The sequence below is a fragment of the Mytilus californianus genome, unplaced genomic scaffold (genome assembly GCF_021869535.1).
Source record: "Mytilus californianus isolate M0D057914Y unplaced genomic scaffold, xbMytCali1.0.p SCAF_10, whole genome shotgun sequence".
Lineage (NCBI taxonomy): Eukaryota > Metazoa > Mollusca > Bivalvia > Mytilida > Mytilidae > Mytilus > Mytilus californianus.
In genome coordinates this window covers 19,963,228-19,984,101 of record NW_026262582.1, presented here as the reverse complement: position 1 = coordinate 19,984,101, position 20,874 = coordinate 19,963,228, and the positions used below count along the sequence as shown (strand labels likewise).

Here is a 20,874-nt window from a genome sequence, read left to right as displayed (position 1 = left end):
TGGTATGTTAACCACCGACGGTAGGTATAGAAAAATACTGTTGATAGACTGTGTAATGGAGCACTGTATTGTATGTTAACCACCGACGGTAGGTATAGACAAATACTGTTGATATACGGTATATAGGAGTACTATATTGTATGTTAACCACCGACGGTAGGTATAGAAAAATACTGTTGATAGATAGTGCATATGAGTACTATATTGTATGTTAACCACCGACGGTAGGTATAGACATATACTGTTGATAGACGGTATTTAAGAGAACTATATGGTATGTTAACCACCGACGGTAGGTATAGAAAAATACTGTTGATAGACTGTGTAATGGAGCACTGTATTGTATGTTAACCACCGACGGTAGGTATAGACAAATACTGTTGATATACGGTATATAGGAGTACTATATTGTATGTTAACCACCGACGGTAGGTATAGAAAAATACTGTTGATAGATAGTGCATATGAGTACTATATTGTATGTTAACCACCGACGGTAGGTATAGACATATACTGTTGATAGACGGTATTTAAGAGAACTATATGGTATGTTAACCACCGACGGTAGGTATGAATAAATGCTGTTAATAGACAGTGCATAGAAGTAATATATTATATGGTTACCATAGAGCGTGTTTGGATATGACGGTATACTCTCTAGAGACTGAAGATACAAGTACTGTTATATATGGTAACCACTGAGAGTAGGTATGGTTATAACGGTATACTTTAAATAGACTGTAGATACAAGAACTGTTATATATTTGGTAACTTCTGAGGGTTGGTATGGACATAACGGTATACTCTATATAAACTGTAGATACAAGTACTGTGATATATTGTAACCACCGAGGGTAGGTATGGACATAACGGTATACTCTATATAGACTGTAGATACAAGTACTGTAATATATATGGTAACCACTGAGGGTTGGTATGGACATAACGGTATACTCTATATAGACTGCAGATACAAGTACTGTAATATATTTGATAACTACTGAGGGTTGGTATGGGCATAACGTTATACTCTATATACTGTATATGTACTGTAGATATAAATTCTGTAATATATGGTAACCACTGACGGTAGGTATGGACATACAAGTATACTCTATATCGACTGTTTATACAAGTTTTGCATTGCATGTTAACCCCTGAGGATGGGTTACATTATACTTTCATCTGTTGTTTCCTTTTTTAGCCACACACACATTATCGACTGTTGATATGCTTTTCGTGATCATGGAAACGTTGTACCCGCCACATTATGTGTGTACCTTTCCCAAGTCAGTAAGTAGTCTTTAATTCAGTGGTTGCTGTTGGTTGCTGTCTTTGATATTGGTTTTACATTTATTGTTTCAGCATTACTCGGGCTGTTAGTTTTCGTTTTTCGTCACATCTAGTCAGGAATGGGTTTTAATAACATTCTACATCATTGCATAGGAGTACTACAGTCTATATAAGTACATGTATACGTATGGGTTACTCATTGTTGATTCACGTTCGTTTGTCTTAGGTGGATAGTTTTCTCATTGGCAATCATACCACATATCTTCTTATCTTCATTGCATCATCTAAACATGGAAAATACGTATACAGAAAATATATACGTATAGATAATATATATATAAGATCCATACAATACATACAGACCATATATCGAAACCAATATATACTAAGCATTCAGGCACTCATACAAAATGCATCTTAGAACCAGAGGTTATTTTGACACTGTATATGAGTCAGATATACAGTATGTATACAGACTGTATGTAAAAATTAGACCCATAGACAAAGCATACAAAAAATGCATAGACTGTATTAAGAACCACAGGCAATGCACACACTTTATCTTGCAGTAACAAGCAAAACATAGACTGTATCTTCAACTTAGAACAACTTACAATGTATACATACTTTATATCTGATCCATAGACAGTGTATGAATCTAAGATATACCGACAACAGAAACTGTATCTTAGAATCATAGTCAAAGCATATAAACAATGTAATAGACTAAGAACCACGAACAATACATAAACTTAATTTAACTTACAACAAAAGACAATGCATACAGACTGTATCTTGGAAGCACAGACAATGCATTGATTGTGTCTAATTAAAGAACCTTTGTGAGCAGACTCACATACCCCACAGCCCGACATTGTCACTTAGCAAGCAAAATCTCAACAGATTATTAAGTTCAAAGACGCATAACTCCTTCAAAAGCCAACTGATACTAATTTCTTGTGGATATGCACAAAGTTCAAAGGCATAATTCCTAATTCCAAACAAGAGTGCACATGCACGCTGAAAAGTCTCGCCTTCTTTACTAACTATTGATTTTATGTTGATAGTTCTAAATATAAAGCTTTACTACAACTATAAACTGAACATGACAGTGGCGGATCATATGACCTTGACCTTGACCTCATTTTATTGGATCATGTCCAAGAAAATGAGGTCAAGGTCATATGACCAAAACGAGAAATACATATACACCTTACAATCTTTCAATACACTAAATATAGTTGACCTATTGCTTGTATTTTCTAAGAAACAGACTAAACCAAGAAAACTAAACATTGACAAATGAACCATCAATATGAAGTCATGGTCAGATGAACCATGCCAGGTAGACATGTACAGCTTACAATTCTTCCATACAACAAATATAGTTGACCTATTGCTTATAGTTTAAGTAACCAAAACAGACCAAAACACAAAAACTTAACACTGAGCAATGAACCGTGAAAATGAGGTCAAGGTCAAATAAAACTTGCGAGACTGACATGTACATCATAAGATATTTCCATACACCAAATATAGTTGAACTATTGCATATAATATTAGAAAAAAGAACAATACTCAAAAACTTAACTTTGATCACTGAAACAAGGAAATGGGGTCAAGGTCAGTTGATACCTGTCAGTTGGAAATGTACACCTTACAATCATTCCATACATGAAATATGTAGACATATTGCATACAGTATAACAAAAACAGACCAAAACACAAAAACTTAACTATAATCACTGAACCATGAAAATGAGGTCAAGCTCAGATGAAACCTGCCAGTTGGACATGTACACCTGACAATCCTTCAATACACCATAAATACTAGACCTACTGCTTATAGTATCTGAAATATAGACTTGACAACCAAAACTTAACCTTTTTCACTGATCCATGAAATGATATCGAGGTCCAGTGAAAACTGTTTGATGGGCATGAGAACCTTGCAAGGTATGCACATACTAAATATAGTTACCCAATTAATCATAAAAAGAGAGAAATTAACATTACAAAAAATCTTAACTTTTTTTCAAGTAGTCACTGAACCATGAAAATGAGGTCAAGGACAATGAACATGTGACAGACGGAAACTTCCTAACCTAAGGCATCTATATACAAAGTATGTATCATTCAGGTCTTCCACCTTCTAAGATATAAAGCTTTTAAGAGGTGAACTAACGCCGCCGCCGCCGCAGCCGGATCACTATCATTATGTCGAGCTTTCTGCGACGAATGTCGCAGGCTCGACAAAAACAAGAATGTGTCCACAGTACACGTTTCCCCACTCGCACTATCATTTTTTATGTTCAGTTGACCGTGACAAGGGGGTAAAAACTCTAATTTGGCATTAAAATTAGAAAGAACATATCATAGGAAACATATGTACTAAGTTTCAAGTTGATTGGACTTCAGCTTCATCAAAAATTACCTTGACCAAATAATTTAACCTGATGCGGGACAGACGGGCGAACGAGCGGAGGAAGCATAGACCGGAAAACGTAATGCCCATCTACTATCGTGGGTAGGGCATAAAAATTTAATCATAATTTTCTGTCAATATGCACATCGACGTAGCATGTCATAACTATTTAAAAAATTTCATGAAACTCTGTTGTGTACTTTCAGAAAGTTGTGATGACAAACTGTTGTAGGAGTATATTAAGGCCAAATTTCTCATAACTAATAGAAAATCAATGAATCGATAATTTCATAATTTCCTGTCGATATTATCTACAAAGATTTATAAATTCTGTTATGTGGTTTCAGAGGAGTTGAGATAACGAGAACAGGACAGACAGACTGATGGGTCAAAAACATTGTACCCTTAGGAACTTTGTTTGGTTTGGTATAATAAAGGGTCTGCTAAATACTGTAAGGCTGAGATCAATTAGTCAATTGGTCACACCAGTTTTTGGTGAAGTTCGTATTGCTCAGTCTTCAGTGTTCTTTGTTGTGTTTTGCATACTGTTGATTGACTTTTAATCTTTTTCTTTTTTGCCGTGGTTTTGTCAGTTTATTATTGACTTATGAGTTTGAATGAGCCTTTGTTATCTTTCGCCTCTCTCTTCGATCAATTTGGGAGTTAGGACATACTAATTTAGGCCCAAACTTGTCTCTGATTGTTCAGTGATTATTGCAGATGTAAATCATACTAGCCTTTACAAGGTTCTATATGGTATGTTTTTGCTCATAGTTGAAGGCTGTATGGTTGCATATAACTGCTTACATCCACTTCATTTGAACTTGAGTGGATAGGTGTCTCATTGGCAATCATATCACATCTCCTTATTTTTACAGTATTGTATTAGTACTGCTACTAATCTGGTTACTTCCTGTTTATGAGGCCGGTGCCTTAGAAAAGAATTGTAACAACAGATCTAATCTTTCAAAAACCAAAGACTAACTTTACTAGGAGCAGCAGTTAGTTGTCATAGATACTCATGTATAAATAGGCAAAAAAACAAAACATCTGCCACTTTTATAAAAGGGACTACACATAGTTTTTGAAAGGGTATAATCGGTTTGTGCCGAAAATACTTTCTTTTGTCCCGAAACTCATTTGTGCTAAATGGTAATCTCCACCCACATTTTCGTGTTGCTTAGTCTTTAGTTTTCCATGTTGTGTCTTGTGTACTATTATTTGTCTGTTTGTCTTTTTCTTTGATAACCATGGCGTTGTCAGTTTATTTTTGATCTATGAGTTTGACTGTCCCTCTGGTATCTTTCGCCCCTCTCTTATGACTGGCAGTTCCCTTTGCAATAAGGCTGATATTTGTAGTTTTTATCAACAGCTTGCACTTTTCTAAATTACATTCGCTTCTTAAGACTGACCTAAACTGCTTTTTAACAGTGTAATTTGATTAAGGTAGTGTTTATCAAACAACTGTTGGAAATATTTTGGACAACCCTCTTATTTACAATATTATTTGATTAACACCTAGTGATATTTGATGGTATCTTGCATAACATTAATAAAGTCTTTTTTAACAGGCAACTTGAAATTATTGGCCCCTTATTTATGTACATCTATAGCACATGCATGTACTGCTGATCTGCATATATGATAGCAATATATTCTTATGTTTTCAATCACCCCTTATTTCTTCACTCCATTTTATAAGATAACAATCTTTTTTATTCCATATTTTATTGTTTTTTTTAAAATGTATCATTATTTAGACATAAAGACAAAATGAAGCACAGTGAAAAAAGTCTACTCTGTCCTGTAAAATTTTAGATGTTTTTGTCGTTCAATCTTTGACACTTGTATGGAAACACTAAATCTTGATTACCTACAACAGAAATATTATCACTTTTAATAAATAAGTCCAATTAAGTTGCTGCAATTAACATACATGTAATAAGGAAAACGACAAAATTCAATAGACAAGATCAGATCTCCACATGAAGAATATTCAAAAATATATCAAACATAAAAGCCAAGAACAGTAAGTTTTATTTGCCATTTAAGGACAAATAGGACCATTCCACCATTTGAAGGGAAAAAACGAAATGTACAGATTACATAAAATTTCAATGCAAAAATACAATTTATGTGCAACACTTTTCATTTAAATAAATAAATTCAACACACAGTATTTGTCTATACCTACCGTCGGTGGTTACCATACAATAAAGCACTCCTATAAAAAGTCTATATACAGTATTTGTCTATACCTACCGTCGGTGGTTACCATAAAATACAAGACTCCTTTACAAAGTCTATATACAGTATTTGTCTATACCTACCGTCGGTGGTTAACATACAATACAGTACTCCTATACACAGTCTATATACAGTATCTGTCCATACTTACAGCCGGTGGTTACCATACAACACAGTACTCCTATACACAGTCTATATATACAGTATTTGTCTATACCTACCGTTTATGGTTACCATACAATACAGTACTCCTATACACAGTCTATATACAGTATTTGTCCATACTTACCGTCGGTGGTTACCATACAATACAGTACTCCTATACACAGTCTATATACAGTATTTGTCCATACTTACCGCCGGTGTTTACCATACAATACAGTAGTCCTATACACAGTCTATGTATACAGTATTTGTCCATACCTGCCGTCGTTGGTTACCATACAATATAGTACTCCTATACACAGTCGATATACAGTATTTGTCTATACCTACCGTCGGTGGTTATCATACAATACAGTACTCCTTTACACAGTCTATATACAGTATTTGTCCATACTTACCGTCGGTGGTTACCATACAATACAGTACTCCTATACACTGTCTATATACAATATTTGTCCATACCTACCGTCGGTGGTCAACATAAAATACAAGACTCATATACACAGTCTATATACAGTATTTGTCCATACCTACCGTCGGTGGTTAACATACAATACAGTACTCCTATACACAGTCTATATACAGTATTTGTCAATACCTACCGTCGGTGGTTACCATACAATACAGTACTCCTTTACATAGTATATATATATACAGTATTTGTCCATACCTACCGTCGGTGGTTAACATACAATACAGTACTCCTATACACAGTCTATATACAGTATTTGTCCATACTTACTGTCGTTGGTTACCATACAATACAGTACTCCTATACACAGTCTATATACAGTATTTGTCCATACTTACCGTCGGTGGTTACCATACAATATAGTACTCCTATACACAGTCTATTTACAGTATTTGTCTATACCTACCGTCGGTGGTTACCATACAATACAGTACTCCTATACACAGTCTATATACAGTATTTGTCCATACCTACCGTCGGTGGTTACCATACAATACAGTACTCCTATACATAGTCTATATATACAGTATTTGTCCATACCTACAGTCGGTGGTTACCATACAATACATTACTCCTACACACAGTCTATATACAGTATTTGTCCATACCTACCGTTGATGGTTACCATACAATACAGTTCTCTTACACACAGTCTTTATACAGAATTTGTCCATACCTACTGTCGGTGGTTACCATACAATACAGTACTCCTATACACAGTCTATATACAGTATTTGTCCATACCTACTGTCGGTGGTTACCATACAATACAGTACTCCTATACACAGTCTTTATACAGTATTTGTCCATACCTACTGTCGGTGGTTACCATACAATACAGTACTCCTATACACAGTCTTTATACAGTATTTGTCCATACCTACCGTCGGTGGTTACCATACAATACAGTACTCCTATACACACTCTATATACAGTATTTGTCCATACTTACCGTCGGTGGTTACCATACAATACTGTTAGAGCATTAGGAGTAAATCATATTTGTATGATAAGTAACAAAACTATTTTACGCAACAAATGGTATGAATGAATATTGTATTATTACTTAAAATATTATCATTTTACCCAGTGAATTTTTATTTGGTCTTTTGATTAGTTTTCATTGATAAATTTATCAGGACTGGGTTGAAACTAACCTTCAGATTTTGAAGGCTGTATCAGGTACCAGGATTGTAGTATAAAATTTTACTACCTGTTAACCCATGAGTTAATCAATTGTATAAATCAACAAGCTATCAGCTTTACAGGCTAGGTAAAATTGTTCAACGATTGTTTCATTGTTCTTTTTAATTTAACAAAAAAAAATACCTGTTTCAGTAGACTGAAAATAATATTATTTTATAAAGGAGGATGCATTTAGATCAAATTGTGACATGAAAATGTCAAGATTCATTCGAAATTATGGACAAATGATAATTAATAAAACCAAGTCGTAACCATTGCCTTTCTCTTTTCTATTTACAATATTTATGACTAGGTAATATTGATTACTTTTTTCAACTATTTTCATACTCTTTTGTTTCCTCTACTTTTCTATTAAGGACATAATTGTTTATTGCAAACTAAACATCTGCATATTTAAACTATTCCTGACTATACTCTACCTCAAATTCTGGAAACTGCAAAATTTTTCTTATCATGCTTATGGCATGAATGGTAGCTGAACAATTTCAATTTTTTGGTAATCTGGATTAGTCTTTTGCCACTGTTCTGACCATTCTGGGGCTACATAAAAAAAACATGACAGAATTATTAAAATTATTTGTGTATAATGTTTGTGTACAGTCATGTTCTTAAAAGGATAAAAAATATTTTTAGTTTACAAATAAATAATTGTGATTTTAATATCTTAATATTATAAAAGAAAAGATTCAATTTATATTTTAATTAAAACATGAATGAGCACATATAAATCAACCTTTTACTCAGATTTAAATCTATCATCAGTTATTATAATTACTACATGTAGCTATAACTATCATCATCTAATTTTACAAAACAGTATTTATTTTGGTGGCACATCCTGCACAATTAGTATGATATGCCTTAGGTGTCATTTTGATGCAATCACATTGCAGGTGGTTAATGTCTTAGGTTTTTATTGATGAATAAATTACAGTTTAGGCTGACCTGAGGTCAATAGGCATAAACAATGACGAATGTCATCAAACTATCGGATTTTACTGTAATATAATGATATTGTGACATTTATGGGAAAGAGCATAGGAGTTGGTTATATTGTTCAATAAATTTGAAAGTTTATAACTATGTTAATATTAATTACATAATAATTAAATTACCTAAAAAATCATTTCAAAGATTGCTCTTAAAACATTTTTTAGATCAGAGCCTGTTTGCAATATATTCAGGGGTAGTTCAAATAATTATGACTTCTTAAAAGGTTATGTTATGGTTTTTTTTCTGCAGTAGGAATACTTCAAAGCCAAAAAAAACACATAAAATAGGGTTTCAAGACGTCATTATGATAATAATTTGAACTAATTTGGGATAACAATACATTTAACTTCCTTTGATGTCCGGGGGGCAGGGGGGGAGCCAAAAAAACACATAAAATAGGGTTTCAAGGCGTCATTATGATAATAATTTGAACTAATTTGGGATAACAATACATTTAACTTCCTTTGATGTCCGGGGGGGGGGGGGGGGGGGGGGGACCTTTTGACAAGTAATAATTCTTGAAAGTAACAATAATTATTTCTTATTGACTATTGTTACTTTGTGCAGCGAGCGCGATGGCCAATGTGTGGTTCTCGAGTTATTTTTTAAAAAGGGGGAGTGTTTGTTAGCTATATCAAATTTACCCAGTTTTGATTCAAGAAAGAATCTAACCATAAACTCCAAGGTTCCTGCTTTTCTGAGCAGAACAAAACACGAGACATTCTCGTCTCTAATATAAACAATAGTTAACTCATTTCTTCTTACAGGTTACTTTAATCCATCAATATACGGCAGCCGGTACGAGCACAGAACCGTACAAATGCAGCACCGGAATACGTCTCCAGAACCATTCAAAAGTCATGCGCAGCAGTTGTTAGCTAATTACCGACAAACAATTATGACCTGAATGTACACCAATAATCACGACATATATATTGATTTACTCGGAGACATATATTATATCTGAGACTACTATAACTCAGTAGTCTTAGATTATATACACTTTTAGTTTGTACAATGTCTCTGATTTAATGATAAAGTATAGAAATTAAAGACTTCATTAATTGCATGTTAGCCGGTGTTTTGGGTTCAGTATGTAAAATTTAATGTTTTGAGATGCGTCCTTAATTAGATAACTTTATATTTTATTATCTTTGTCAGTTATATATTAGAAACCTCTGTTATTTACACTTCATGATCTATTGGTCCCAAGAGACATATTTCAATTTGGTTTTATGTGCTAGATAGTGTATCCTACAATAAAATATGAATATTATACAATTGGTTTCTTAATCTTTGGTTTATTTTCTTTCTAAATATTTTTGTCCGAATTTACACGTACAATTTTTCTTCGAATACACTTGTTTTCTTAAATATGGAATAGGGAGTCGGTAAGATAAACAAATTAAAACATTTATGTCACATTATACAGCTGTTATAAGGGAAAACAGTTGCTTCTCGATAAATTTGTACGTCTATCCATTTTTGCTTAATTTTAGCTGTATATTTAACTATTAAAATATTTTTTCATTAACTCATTACATAACTTGAAAAATGAGTATGTGAAAACTGACAAGATAGAGCATCGCAACCGCTGAATTTTCACTTCAAAAATAATTAAAAAAATGGTTGGTTAAAAGGAGGTAACAATTTTTAATAATGAAGACAATTTGGTTCTGAGAAGGTTTTGTTGAATTACCAGAAATATTAGTTGGTTCTAAGGAGGTTTCGTCCTATATTTTAAATACAGAAGTAGGTTCTTACAGGGTGTATAATTTACTGTAAATAATGATTGGATTTGACTTATATTAATAGGGAGCTACCATTTGATTTGTATGGGGAGGGGGGGGGGGGGGGGTAGGATGAAATTTGAGTAAAAAAAATAGGCAGGGTGAGCAACTTGGCAAAAAAAGGCAGGATGACAATTTATGTAAAAAATGTCAGGATAAACTATTAAAAAATCCCCCCCCCCCCCCATAAAAATCAAATAGTAGCTCTCTAACTTTAGTTTGCCCCAACCAAATGTTATGAAACTTATACACAATGCTTATTACCACAAAACACAGATCAAGATTGAATTTGGGTGGCGTCACTTTTACCTTTCTAGAGTTATGCCCTTTACAAATGGAAAATTGTTAAAATTTTCGTTTCCGTTCTCCAACTTAAGTTTGCCTCAACCAAATGTTATGAAACTTATACATAATGCTTATTACCACAAAACTCTGATCAAGTACGAAATTGGGTAGCGTCACTTTGACTGTTTTTGAGATCTATATACAAGCGGGCCGGGGGCATCATCCGTGTGTCCCATAGACACATTCCCCATTCATTTTCATTGAGATCCTAAAAAAGTACAAAAGTTGGTTCTTGCAAGGTATATACAGTTGAATTTAATGTATATAATGGTTGGGACTGAGCATGGTACGTTTCGTGTCTCAAATAAACAAAATGGTTCTGAGGAGGTAACGACCTAAAGTCGATAAAAAAATCGGTTCTGACAAAGTTTTGTTGTTTTTACTGTAAATAACGATTGGTTGTGAGGAGGAACCGACCTAGAGTCTACATAGATAATTTAGTTCTGACAAGGTATTGGTGTTTGTACTGTAAATAACGGTTGGTTCTGAGAATGTACCGACCTAAAGTTTACCTAGGAAATTTAGTTCGGATAATTTATTGTTGTTTTACTGTAAATAACGGTTGGTTCTGAGGAGGTACCGTCCTATAGTCGGTACCAACATTCAGTTTACTCAGAAAATTTAGTTCTGACCAGGTATGGTTGTTTTTACTGTAAATAAAGGTTGGTTCTGAGGAGATACCGATATAAAGTTTAGTTATATAAATTCGGTTCTGACAAGGTATTGTTGTTTTTACTGTAAATAACGGTTGGTTCTGAGAAAGTATCGACATAAAGTTTACCGAGAACATTTGTTCTGAGAAGGGATTGTTGTTTCAACTGTATGATATAACGGCTGGTTCTGAGAATGTACAGTCCGACATAAAATTTACATTCAAAATTGAGACCTGACAAGGTATGGTTGTTTTTACTCTGTATAACGGCTGGTTCTGAGAATGTACAGTCAGAAAAGTTACATTTGAAATTTAGTTCTGACAAGGTCATGAAGGTATGATTGTTTTAACTGTAAATAAAGTTGGTTCTGAGGAGGTACCGATATAAAGTTTAATTTCGGTTCTGACAAGGTATTGTTGCTTTACTGCAAATAACGGTTGGTTCTGAGAAAGTATCGACATAAAGTTTACCGAGAATATTTGTTCTGAGAAGGGATTGTTGTTTCAACTGTATGATATAAAGGCTGGTTCTGAGAATGTACAGTCATAAAATTTACATTCAAAATTGAGTTCTGACAAGATATGGTTGTTTTTACTATAAATAAAGGTTGGTTCTAAGGAGGTACTATAACATAAAGTATACATATACAATTTAGTTATGACCAGGTATTGTTGTTTTTACTGTAAATTTTTATTAATAACGGTTGGTTCTGAGGAGGTACCGACAAAAAATTTAGTTTAAAAATTTATTTCTGACAAGGTTTTTTTTTTTTTTTTACTGTAAATAAAGGTTGGTTCTGATGAGGTACCAACATAAAGTTTACATAAAAAATTTAGTTCTGACCAGGTATTGTTGTTTTTACTGTGAAAAAAGGTTGGTTCTGAAGAGGTGCCGACATAAAGTTAAATGAGAAAATTTAGTTCTGACCAGGTATTGTTGTTTTTACTGTAAAAAAACTGTTGGTTCTGGGGAGGTACCGACATTCAGTTTCCTTTAAAAATTTGGATCTGGTAAGATATTGTTGTTTTAACTGTTAATAACGGTTGATTCTGAGGAGGTACATCCATTCAGTTTACTTTGAAAATTTGTTCTAAGAAGGGATTTTTGTTTCAACTGTATATAATGGCTGGTTCTGAGAATGTACAGCCATAAAAGTTACATTTAAAATTTGGTTCTGACAAGGTATTGATGTTTTTACTGTAAAAAAAAAGGTTGGTTCTGAGGAGGTACCGACATTCACTTTACTGACAAAATTTGGTTCTGATAAGGTATTGAAGCTCTTACTGTAAATAAAGGTTGGTTCTGAGGAGGTACCGACATTCAGTTTACGTAGAAAGTTTAGTTCTGACAAGGCATGGTTGTTTTTATTGTAAAAAAAGGTTGGTTCTGGGGAGGTACCAACATAAAATTTACTTAGAAAATTTAGTTCTGACAAGGTATTGTTGTTTTTACTGTAAATAACGAATGGTTGTCTGGAGGTACAGACATAAAAATTACTTAAAAAATTTGGTTCTGACAAGGTATTGTTGTTTTTAGTGTAAATAAGATTGGTTCTGAGAAGGTACCAACATAAAGTTTACTTAGAAAATTTAGTTCTGACAAAGTATTGTATTTTTTTACTGTAAATAAAGGTTGGTTCTGAGGAGGTACCGACATGAAGTTTAACGAGAAAATTTGGTTCTGACAAGGTATTGTTGTTTTTACTGTAAATAACGGTTGGTTCTGAGGAGGTACCGAGATAAAGTTTACTTGTAAAATTTGTTCTGAGAAGGGATTGTTGTTTCAACTGTATATAACGGCTGGTTCTGAGAATGTACAGTTATAAAAGGAGGTACCGATAAAAAATTTACTGAAAAAATTTGGTTCTGACAAGGTATTGTTGTTTTTACTGTAAATAAACGTTGGTTCTGAGGCGGTACCGACATAAAGTTTACTTAGAAAATTTAGTTCTGACAAGGTATTGTTGTTTTTACTGTAAATAAAGATTAGTTTGGAGGAGGTACCGACATAAAGTTTACTGAGAAAATTTAGTTCTGACAAGGTATGGTTGTTTTTACTGTAAATAAAGGTTGGTTCTGAGGAAGTTCCAACATAAGTTTACTTAGAAAATTGAGTTCTGACCAGCGACTCTTTTTACAAAAAATCTTACGATTAAAATTGATCTTAAGTTATACTGAAATGTTCATAACTTACGAGTATTTTTACTCTTAAGATTTTTTGTGAAAAGAGCTCCTGGTATTGTTGTTTTAACTGTAAATAACGGATGGTTCTGAGGAGGTACCGATAAAAAATTTACTGAAAAAATTTGGTTTTGACAAGGTATTGTTGTTTTTACTGTAAATAAACGTTGGTTCTGAGGAGGTACCGACATAAAGTTTACTTAGAAAATTTAGTTCTGACAAGGTATTGTTGTTTTTACTGTAAATAAAGATTAGTTTGGAGGAGGTACCGACATAAAGTTTACTGAGAAAATTTTGTTCTGACGAAAAGGTATTGTTTTCACTGTAAAAAAAGGTTGATTCTGAGGAGGTACCGACATTCAGTTTACTTTGAAAAATTTAGTTCTGGCAAGGTATTGTTGTTTTACTGTATATAAAGGTTGGTTCTGAGGAGTATAGACATAAGGTTTACTTATAATTTTTTCTGAGAAGGGATTGTTGTTTCAACTGTATATAACGGCTGGTTCTGAGAATGTACAGTCATAAAAGTTGCATTTAAAAATTTAGTTCTGACAAGGTATGGTTTTTATCTTGAAAAAAAGGGTGGTTATGAGGAGGTAGCGACATAAAATTTACTGAAAAAAATTTGTTCTGACAAGGAATTGTTGTTTTTACTGTAAATAACGGTTGGGTCTGAGGATGCACCGACATTCAGTTTACTTTGAAAATATGGTTCTGGCAAGTTATTGTTGTTTTTACTGTAAATAACGGTTGGTTCTGAGGAGGTTCCGACACTTAGTTTACTTAGAACATCAGATCTGATTAGGTATTGTTGTTTTTACTGTAAAAAAAGGTTGGCTCTGAGGAGGTACCGACATAAAGTTTACTTAAACAAAGGTTCTGACAAGGTATTAATGTTTTTACTGTAAATAAAGGTTGGTTCTGAGGAGGTACCAACATAAAATTTACTTAAGAAAATTTAGTTCTGACAAGGTATTGTTGTTTCAACTCTATATATCGGCTGGTTCTGAGAATGCACAGTCATGCATAAAAGTTACATTTAAAATTTGGTTTTGACAAGGCATTAATGATTTCACTGTAAATTAAGGATGGTTCTGAGGAGGTACCGACATTAACTTTGCCGAGAAATATTGGTATTGACAAGGTTGTTTTCAATGAAAATAAAGGCTGGTTCTGAGGATGGACTGACATAAAGTTTACTTAGAAAATTTGATTCTGACAAGGTATCATGTTTTTTTTACTGTAAATGAAGGTTGGTTCTGAGGAGGTACCGACATAAAGTTTACTTAAAAATTTAGTTCTGACAAGGTATGTTTGTTTTTACTATTAATAAATAAAGGTTGGTTCTGAGGAGGTACCGACATTTAGTTTACTTAAAATTTAGTTCTGACAAAATTTGGTTGTTTTTACTGTAAATAAGATTGGTTCTGAGGAGGTACCAACATAAAATTTACCAAGAAAATTTAGTTCTGACCAGGTATTGTTTTTGTTTTTTCTGTAAATAACGATTAGTTCTGAGGAGTAACCGACATAAAATTAACTTAAGAAATTTGTATCTGACAATGTATTGTTGTTTTTAGTGTAAATAATGGTTGGTTCTGAGGCGGTACCAATATAAAGTTTACTTATAAAACTTAGTTTTGACCAGGTATTGTTGTTTTTACTGTAAATAACGGTTGGTTCTGAGTAGGTACCGACATTCAATTTACTTTGAAAATTTTGTTCTGGCAAGGTATTGTTGTTTTTACCGTAAATTAAGGTTGGTTCTGAGGAGGTTCCGACATTCAGTTTACAGAACAAAGGAAAGCATGTAGAACAAAGAAACTCAAGCTATGGTGATCTGGCAGGGGTGATCCGGCTCAGAACCAAGGAACTAGGATGTAATAAATAATGACGAACGGACAGACGTACTATGTTATACTATAATATGTATTGACGGGTGTAAAAAAAACTAGCAGAAGAAAAACACTTATCATATAATATAAGGTCCAGTATTAAAGTTCATTCTACCATTCAATTTCAATCTCCTTCTTATGCGTTTTTAGCACTTTAAGATTCTTTTGTAAGTATAATTTATCAAACAGTTTCTTGATAAGTTCACATAAATTTGAGTGATGATACTAAATGTCGACGAACGGACGGACGTACTATGTTATACCATAATATGAATTTGACGGGTGTAAAAACAAAACCTAGCAGAAGAAAAGCACTTATCTTATAATACTTGGTCCAGTATTAAAGTTCATTCTACCATTCAATTTCAATCTCCTTCATATGCGTTTTCCCCTAGCACTTTAGAATTCTTTTATAAGCATAATTTATCGAACAGTTTCTTGATCAACGGTTAAACCTTTGATCAAGGCATTTTAAACGCTTCCACTTATTTCAGAAGCTTGTAAATCAGTTATAAATTTTGCTACATTAACGACAAGATAGCTTTTTATAACTCGTTGGTTTCCTTCAGTTTATTCAAATGTCGTTGTAGTAATTTCTTACTCATTATTATGCTATGACTATGTGTCGAAGAGTAAAATTTCGTGAAGTTTGCCAAATAACACAAAACTTTGCGAAATCATGCAAAATTTTTCGAAATAAGGCAAAAGTTAAAAATTTAAAAGAAAAACCCACCCTCCCACCTCTTGATTTTAGCGATATACTGCTGCTGTTTTGATTTATTTTTCAGGTTTTTATGGACATATATTATTTCCGTGTACCCAATGTTGTATGATGATTCGTCATGGCTCACCAAGTGTAGAAATTCCAAGATGACTCAAGAAGAGATTTAATTAGCTATATTCCGTTCAAATTTTGATCGTTATTCTATAATTGAACTTTCTACACCTTAACTAATGGACAAATGTTGAAATATTTTGACACAGAAGCGTTGGATCAATGAACATTTTCATTCTCTTAAAAATCAACTAATTTTTTTGAAGGACTATCTGAAAAAGATTGGCGGTAAAGCGACACAACGCCAACAATCTTGCACCATGTTCACATAATGGACTATAATATCCGTTACTGAGCTTCTGTTCCCAGGGCCAGTATTTTTAAAGTCAATGTCAGTATTCATAAATGGACAGTAATGATAAAGTGCTCTTTTTGTACAGATGGTTCTAATTGATCATTCTTGATCCATGCTAATGTTATAATTGATCAATCGTGATCCATGCTAAGGTTTTAATTGATCAATCGTGATCCATTCTAATATTATAACTGATCAACAGTGATCCACGCTAATGTGTTAATTTTGATCATTTGTGATTCATGATCATGCTATAATGTTTCATCTTTATTGATGATAATGTTTGATAAATTTGTGAGCCGTGGCCTTTATTTTGCCAATTAAAATAATAATTAATTTATATCTCTTTGGTATTTATTCAAGCATGAATATTAAGTTAAATCACTCGGCGCTAATATGCGTCCGCACTTTTCCTATATGTTCATCTTCAGTTTGTTTCAAATCTTGTATAGGTATGTGGTAACTTTCTATACGCTCTATAATTCGTAATGGTACATGTATGTATGCCGTTGCTCGTTTATCCGTTAGTTCATTTTTTTCACACAAGGACTGTTTTCTAAATGTCTTCAAATATATACTATAATTCGCTGTATTATAGATTCACATTTATAGATTTTAACAAATTGTTGGCGTATTTTGCGAAAATGTGACCAAATTGTAAATGCCTAAAGATGCACCAAAACAGCAATATTGATAGTTTTGCGTTGTTATTAAAAGATTGGAATATCGTATTTAACCAAGCCCAAAATTATTTGGACGGTAATTCTATATGGTCTTTCAGATGCAAATTTAATAATTTTTTGTTAACGATTCTTTTTTTTGCAAAATTTCACAACAAAAAAAATGAAAAATGTGCAATATTGTCTTCACTAGCAGTATTCCTGTAACACTAAAAATAATTTCAATAATTATGTATATTTAAGTTTATGAAATAGACTCCTAATATAAATATTTGAATAGGGTTTAACAACTTTCTGATTTTGACACTATTAGTAACATACGTACATATACGAGGGAAATTTTCCCCACACCTTTATAATGACATTGTGTATATATAGGTTTGTGTGTGTGTGTGTCTTTTTAATAAAATTGACTTAAAATACTTGCTCCGAGATTAACTTGGGGAATGAATAATAACTTTATTTGCTTATTTCACCTATACCACGACTGTCATTCGGACATGGATGTCAGCTGAAATTTTGATAGATATTCAGCAGAGAGACAAATTTTTATCTGATTTTAGGACTTCTAAAAATCCTGAAGATTTCAAAAAGTTTAGTAAACTTAGAAATCATGTTCAACGATCATGCAAAACTGCAAAATCTGACTATTACAGCAGTGAAATTGAAGAAAATAGAAATAACCCAAAACAACTTTGGAAAAGTTTTAAAAATTTAGGATATCAAAAAGATCCTAAATCAAATCCTAATATAGTATTAAATATTGATGGGCAAAACTGTCACGATAACAAAAAAATATCAAATAATTTTAACATGTTTTTTACAACTATAGCTGCAAAACTGGTAGAAAAACTACCAACTGCAAAGGGTTTATATAGTGCTACTACAAATATTGTTAGATCCTTTTATGTTCAGAGAAGGAAATCAGATATTTTTTTTAACCTAAAGCATGTAGCAGAGGAGTTTGTGTATAAAGAACTATGCAGTTTAAATATAAGTAAGATCATGGGCCTAGATGGTATTCCAGCAAGGTTTCTTAAGGATGCAGCCCCAATTCTGAAAATACCCATTACTTTCTTGATAAATTTATCTATCTCTGAGGGTACGGTACCTGACGATCTGAAAATGGCTAAGGTCAAGCCCCTATTTAAGAAAAATGACAGACTTAAGCCTGAAAATTACAGGCCTGTTAGCATTTTAAGTATTGTTTCTAAAATTCTAGAAAAAGCTGCCTATAAGCAACTTGAAAAATTTTTGATTTCAAATAATTTATTATTTGAGTTTCAATCAGGATTCTGAAGTTCATATTCAACTGATTCTTGTCTCATTCACTTGATAGATCACATTAAAGCTCAAACAGCCAAAGGTCTTTTTACAGGCATGGTCCTATTAGACCTACAGAAGGCATTTGACACAGTAGATCACAAGATATTATGTGACAAATTAGAAGTAATTGGGGTTAGATCTATACCTTGGTTTGAGTCATATTTAACAAACAGAAAACAGGTTGTAAGTGTAAATGGGATGATTTCAGAAGTGTGTAATATTACATGTGGTGTCCCTCAAGGTAGCTTACTGGGTCCACTTTTGTTTTTGATCTATGTCAATGATGTTCAAACTAGCATCGACTCAGATTGTAAAGTTTTGATATATGCAGATGATACTGCAATTTTATTTTCCCATATAGACCCTGGGGTCATCTCGCATAAATTACTAGTATCCAGAATGCTGGAATCATGCCATGATTGGTTAACTGACAATAAATTGTCCTTACATTTGGGAAAGACGGAGAGTATAATTTTTGGTCCTGGTCGAAAACTTCGGTCTTTAAAACCGGGTGATTTTGCTATCTCCTGTAATGGTATTAATATTGAATCCAAAACTTTTGTAAAATATTTGGGAATAATAATTGATCAGTTTCTAACTGGTGATTTTATTGTCAACTCTATAGTGAAAAAAGTCAATTAAAGGCTTAAATTTTTATATAGAAACAAAGAGTGTCTAAATTTTCAATCTAGGAAAACATTGTGCTCTTCCCTAATTCAATGTCATTTTGACTATGCATGTGCATGCTGGGATGAAGGTATATCAAAACAAATGAAGAATAAACTTCAAGTGGCACAAAATAATATTGTGAGATTTATTCTGCAATTACATCCCAGAAAGAATGTGACATATATTGAATTCAAGAAATTGGGCTTTTTAAATATTAGTAATAGAGTCAAACAACTAAGACTCAATCATGTTTTTAACATTTTTAACAATATATGCCCAAATTATTTACATACTAATTTTGTTAAAAATGAAACATCTTTCAATACAAGATCTAGTAGTAAAAACTTTTATATACCAGGAATTAAAGGGTGTGAATCAACCACTTTCTTTTATAATGGAATAAAAGACTGGAATTCGTTACCAGACATGATTAAAAGTTGCTCTAAAAAATATAATTTTAAAGTGCAGGTGATCCATCTTTAATAGTGAATTTGTTTTTTATTAATTATACTGGGGCTTTGACCATTTATCTGTGATAAATTCTAAATGATTTGTGCTTGTATTTTCTATGTATCAACCCTTGGTGTAAACTGGAAGTCTCGTTATAAAAGGACCCCACTGGAAATAAGTTTTACTAACTTTTGTGGGTCATCCTAAGATATTAGGCTACAGTGTAAAATCTAGTCAAGTTAAATTTCACTCATTTCTAATCTAGTCTAATCATATTATCAAAATATCATGAAAATTTTCATAATTTTATTTTTTATTTCTTAATTTAAAATTTTTAGTAAACATGTATATCATTTTAGTGTCTATAAACTATGTCTAGTGCTATATCTGTGTCTTTGTAACATTTTGTATCTGTCAAATTCATGCCTTTTTATCTTGAATAAATATATATATATTATATTGAGAAAAATGATCGTGAAAAATACCTAACGGTGGTCGAAAGCATTGCGATCGGATCGTGAATCAAATTATTTGTAATTCTACTTCAAAATCTATGAAAAATCTGCTGTACTTTCAAAACGCGGAACAAATCCAAAAAAGAATTGTGTCTGTCAAAATGATTCTTAATAATACTGAGGGGGGTTCGGAGGGGTCCTGATCCCGAAATCCCGGGCTTAAAAACATGAAATCCCGAGGTCCCGAATTTAAAGAAATTTAAATCCCGACATCCCGAAATTCGAACAAAGAATTCCTGGATCCCGAAAGGATCAACCCCGAAATAACGAGCTAAAAAACACCCGATCCCGACGTCCCGAAAATTAATTGTCATCCCCGATCATTGACATTGTTTCAACAGACATAGAATGTCATATTCCGAGATTACTCTGACGTCCAACGGTTGTTTTGCCAGACATGATGGGGCGCTGTTGTCCCACGGCCCCAGCTTGTCTGGCAA

General features: G+C 33.0%; 1 long non-coding RNA gene across 3 annotated transcripts in view; it reads right to left on the bottom strand.

Moving 5' to 3' along the window:
* Positions 1–5,418: 5,418 nt before the first annotated feature.
* The window catches only part of LOC127717740 (uncharacterized), a 42,298-nt gene continuing 26,842 nt past the window's right edge, over positions 5,419–20,874 (bottom strand). The window contains exons 1-3 of one of the 3 annotated variants that reach the window (XR_007989325.1): positions 9,446–9,584; positions 8,228–8,348; positions 5,419–5,591 (exon numbers count right to left, since the gene is read on the bottom strand). This is a non-coding gene — a long non-coding RNA (uncharacterized LOC127717740). Of the gene's footprint in view, positions 5,592–8,227; positions 8,349–9,445; positions 9,585–20,874 lie in introns of those variants that run through there. The other 2 variants (XR_007989324.1, XR_007989326.1) reach the window with 2 other exon arrangements.